The 5,436-nt window shown below is 36.9% G+C and overlaps 1 non-coding gene across 1 annotated transcript; it reads left to right on the forward strand.

Moving 5' to 3' along the window:
• Positions 1-635: 635 nt before the first annotated feature.
• Trnal-caa (transfer RNA leucine (anticodon CAA)) lies at positions 636-710 on the forward strand. Its single transcript has one exon. It is a non-coding gene; the product is annotated as a tRNA-Leu (tRNA).
• The last annotated feature ends 4,726 nt before the right edge of the window (positions 711-5,436 follow it).

Here is a 5,436-nt window from a genome sequence, read left to right on the forward strand (position 1 = left end):
ATAATTCACGTTTTCAATGTCATACGTCCATGACGCCTTCAGAGAGGAACGTACAGTGTCCACAGGTTTATGGCCTACCAGATCCCTCGACCTGTCTACCTGTTGTTTTTATTTGTGGGGTAGTTTAAAGCGTAAAATCTACAGTAACGACTAGTAGTAGTAGTAGTAGTAGTAGTTTTATTCATCCGTAGATCTCTTTTTACAAGGATATAGGACATGTCAAAGTATTTACAAGCTTAGATCAATTTACAATAAGCTAATTCGTATACACATATATTTACAGACTTCTAGTTAGAGACAATCATTAGATTTTACTCCTGGTATACAATAATTTATTTACAAATAACTCATTAAATAATGTAATGCCACACTATTCACTCATATTTCACTATCAGTCACTGCACACACTATACACACATTCCAGAATGAGATTTTCACTCTGCAGCGGAGTGTGCGCTGATATGAAAATCTCATTCTGGAAACATCCCCCAGGCTGTGGCTAAGCCATGTCTCCGCAATATCCTTTCTTTCAGGAGTGCTAGTTCTGCAAGTTTCGCAGCAGAGCTTCTGTAAAGTTTGGAAGGTAGGAGACGGATACTGGCAGAAGTAAAGCTGTGAGTACCGGGCGTGAGTCGTGCTTCGGTAGCTCAGTTGGTAGAGCACTTGCCCGCAAAAGGCAAAGGTCCCGAGTTCGAGTCTCGGTCGGGCACACAGTTTTAATCTGCCAGGAAGTTTTATACACACATTGTTTCATAACACTTCACTCACTACATACACACACACACACACAAACACACACACACACACACACAGGTGATCCTTGGGCCATTTTCTGTACTGCAAGTTCCCATTTGCTATCCTGAAAAACTGAGTCAGCATCCCTTCATAATGAGTGAGATGTTGAGCTCAGAAAGAGGAAGAGGTGTTAGTATTGTGCTATGCATAGCTTGAGGGGAGAGTGTCTCTAGAAAGGAAAAAAGAAGAAAAATAATAAAGTGAAGGTGTTATGTGGAATATTGGATGTTTTATAATCATCATTATTATTATTATTTGTTTGTATAACATTTTTTTATCAAACCCCTACTCTGCTTTATGTAAGTAATCCTTCAATGTATAAAATGTATTGCATAACAGGTACTTTTTAGCTGCCTTCTTAAATAAGTGTATTTTTGAAATTTCTTTAATTTCTTTTGGTAATTTATTGTACAGTTTTATTCCTTGGTAGAAAATGCTGTTTTGAGTTTTATGTTTATTTTTTCTTGGTTAATGTAAGTTGAGTCTATCTCTTGTTGCATGGTCATGGACAGAGCTGTTTTTGCAGTAATTGCCAATGTTACTTTTGATGTGTACAACTGACTGGTAAATGTGTTCACATGGAGCAGTTAAAATTCCCAGTGTTTTGAACAGATCTTTACAATGAGCTCGACTACTATTTCTGGTTATTATTCTTATGGCTCTTTTCTGGAGTTTGAAAATTGTGTTCATATTTTGTGGATTTGTTCCCCAAAATAGAATGCCATAGCTAAGAATTGAGTGTACATATGAATAATATGTAACTAAAAGACACAGCATGCTACACACAGATGATAGAATTCTAAGGGCATAACATGCTGATGACATTCTGTTTGCAAGTACCTTTGTGTGTTCGCACCACTTCAGCTGAGAGTCAATATTCATTCCTAGAAATTTTGCATTTGTTACACAGTCTATAGAGGTGCCATCTACATTTAATTTAACATTGTCATTTTTCCTCTTCAAACTGAAGTTCATGGCATTAGTTTTCTTTATGTTTAATGTCAATTTGTTGCTTATTGACCAATCGTAAACTTCCTTGAGAGTTTCATTTGCTTTCTCGGTAAGGAGTTCTCTTGTTCTCTCAGTGACTATAATATTGCTGTCATCAGCGAAGAGAATTTTCTCACCATGAGTAACACTATTGGGAAAGTCATTGATGTATATCAGGAATAGTATTGGTCCTAATATGCTACCTTGTGAAACCCCTATATTAATATGTTTTGGTTCTGATAAGTATTTTACTAAATGTTTAGATCTATTTGAAGTATGTGTTATCTCTACTCTTTGTACCCTATCTGTTAGGTATGATCGAAACCAGTCATTAGCTACCCCTCTTATTCCTAATGCTTCTAATTTATTTAATAGAATCTTGTGGTCGACTGTATCAAAAGCCTTAGAAAGATCCAAAAATATGCCTGTGACACACTCATCTTTATCAAGAGCATTAAGTACAACTTTTGTGAATTCTACTATGGCTGACTCCGTATTTTTGCCACTTCGAAAACCAAACTGTGATTTGCTTAAAAGATTGTATTTATTCAGATAATTCATTAATCTGTCTTTCATAATTGCTTCTATTATTTTTGAGAATGCTGACAGCAGGGAAATGGGCCGGTAATTTTCTATGTCTTCTGCATTACCTTTCTTAAGTAAAGGTACAACTCTTGCCTGTTTTAGCTGCTCTGGAAATGTCCCTGATGTGAAGGATTCATTTATTATATTTGTTAATGGGCCTTGTATAATCCCTATGCATTGTTTCAGTACACACATTGGTACATCATCTAAGCCTTCTGACTTTTTATTTTTTAGCTTTTGAACAGTTTTATTGGCTTCATTCTCTATGGTTGGAAGTAACATCATTGTATCTAGTGCAACAATTTTTGCAGGTGTTATATTTGTTTTGGGGAATTTTTGCTGTAACTTCTCTGCAATACTTGAAAAATGCTCGTTTACATAGTTTGCTAAGTGTTGTGGATCATTTATTACCTTATCCCCCTCCCTTAGCAGTATGTTATTCTGCGTTTGTTTGCCTCTCCCCGTTTCCTTTTTTATAACATCCCAGACTGCTTTGCTTTTATTCTCTGCATTATATATTATTTTGTCATTAAATGACTTTTTTGCAGCAATCAGCACCTTCCTATAAATCTTTTTGTATCTATGATAGAAATTTAAGAATTCTGGATCATTGTGAATCTTTTTCATGGAACTGAGGTGTTTAAGTGTTTGGGAGGACTTCTTAATACCTGCTGTTATCCATCTGTTTTTGTGAGATGTTGATACAGTCATGCATACTTTTGGAAATGCTGTTTCAAAGTTCAATTTAAACAATGTGGAGAATTTGGAGAATTTCATATTCACATTGGTTTCCTTATACACTTCATCCCAGCTTTGTTTTTCTAGTTCTTTTGAAAAATCTTTTATTTTGATTTCTGATAGATGTCGTTTATAGGCTTGTAGTTTAGGGAATGATTCGATGCCTGATTTTACTGTTGTTATTTGACAGAGATGGTCTGATAGTCCGAGATCTTTTACAGCTACATCACATTTTTCCATGTTGGAACACGTGAGGCAATACTGACCTTACGACTTATCTTAGAAGAAAGATTAAGAAAAGGCAAACCTACGTTTCTAGCATTTGTAGACTTAGAGAAAGCTTTTGACAATGTTGACTGGAATACTCTTTTTCAAATTCTAAAGGTGGCAGGGGTAAAATACAGGGAGCGAAAGGCTATTTACAATTTGTACAGAAACCAGATGGCAGTAATAAGAGTCGAGGGGCATGAAAGGGAAGCAGTGGTTGGGAAAGGAGTGAGACAGGGTTGTAGCCTCTCCCCGATGTTATTCAATCTGTATATTGAGCAAGCAGTAAAGGAAACAAAAGAAAAATTTGGAGTAGGTATTAAAATTCATGGAGACGAAGTAAAAACTTTGAGGTTCGCCGATGACATTGTAATTCTGTCAGAGACGGCAAAGTACTTGGAAGAGCAGTTGAACGGAATGGACAGTGTCTTGAAAGGAGGATATAAGATGAACATTAACAAAAGCAAAACGAGGATAATGGAATGTAGTCAAATTAAATCGGGTGATGCTGAGGGAATTAGATTAGGAAATGAGACACTTAAAGTAGTAAAGGAGTTTTGCTATTTAGGAAGTAAAATAACTGATGATGGTCGAAGTAGAGAGGATATAAAATGTAGACTGGCAATGGCAAGGAAAGCATTTCTGAAGAAGAGAAATTTGTTAACATCGAATATAGATTTATGTATCAGGAAGTCGTTTCTGAAAGTATTTGTTTGGAGTGTAGCCATGTATGGAAGTGAAACATGGACGATAACTAGTTTGGACAAGAAGAGAATAGAAGCTTTCGAAATGTGGTGCTACAGAAGAATGCTGAAGATAAGGTGGATAGATCATGTAACTAATGAGGAGGTATTGAATAGGATTGGGGAGAAGAGAAGTTTGTGGCACAACTTGACTAGAAGAAGGGATCGGTTGGTAGGACATGTTTTGAGGCATCAAGGGATCACAAATTTAGCATTGGAGGGCAGCGTGGAGGGTAAAAATCGTAGAGGGAGACCGAGAGATGAGTACACTAAGCAGATTCAGAAGGATGTAGGTTGCAGTAGGTACTGGGAGATGAAGCAGCTTGCACAGGATAGAGTAGCATGGAGAGCTGCACCAAACCAGTCTCAGGACTGAAGACAACAACAACAACACATTTTTCCCTGTCTATATTTGTGGCCACATGGTCAATTACTGATGCAGTCATTGTAGTAACCCTTGTTGCACTATTGACCAATAGGGACATGCCAAAACTTTGAAGGATATTTATGAAGGTGCTGCTGGATTCATTTATGATATTAGTGTTGATGTTTATGTCCCCACACAGAATTATGTTGACCTTTGTACTTGAGACTTTATCTAGAACTTCTGTTAATTTATTGAAAAAAGTGTCCACACTACCACTGGGAGATCTATACACACACAAAATGATTAATTTCTTGGTGATATCGAGCCCTGATAATTCAATAGCTGATATTTCAATGTGTTTGTCTTCACTTACTGTACTGAGGTCATGTCTAGATTTGAACTGTGTTCCTTTTCTGATATAAATGCATGATCCTCCACCCCTTGAAGTAGTTCTGCAGTAAGAGTTTGCCCTTTCATACAATGATAATACTACATGTTGGATTTCTGTGTCTCTACACCAGTGCTCAGTAATACAAACTACTGTGCAGTTCAAAGATTGGAGCTCAACTTCTAATGCTTGTATTTTATTTTTTATTGATTGCATGTTTTGATGGAGGATTGTTAAGTCTGTGAAATGCCCCATGTTACTCTTTCCGATGGTTTGTTTTTCTTTGTGACATCTGGTATGTGTGATTTTTGAAGTGTTATAATCTGTCTTGTGAGTGATTGTTTCAGTATTTTTTGAACTGCTAGAGATACTCTTTAGGCAGGGGAACCTGTTGTCTGGATTTATCCTAAAAAAGACCTACTTTTCCTACCTATGACAACAGGTATTTGACCATGTGTGGCCCGAGATCCACCCCCTATACTTTCATGAATCAGCTGTAGGTGTAGGCCATGCCTAGTGAAACCCCATCTGTTGATAGTCCCGACGGGCACCAGAGAAACATG

The sequence above is a fragment of the Schistocerca gregaria genome, chromosome 7 (genome assembly GCF_023897955.1).
Source record: "Schistocerca gregaria isolate iqSchGreg1 chromosome 7, iqSchGreg1.2, whole genome shotgun sequence".
NCBI lineage: Eukaryota > Metazoa > Arthropoda > Insecta > Orthoptera > Acrididae > Schistocerca > Schistocerca gregaria.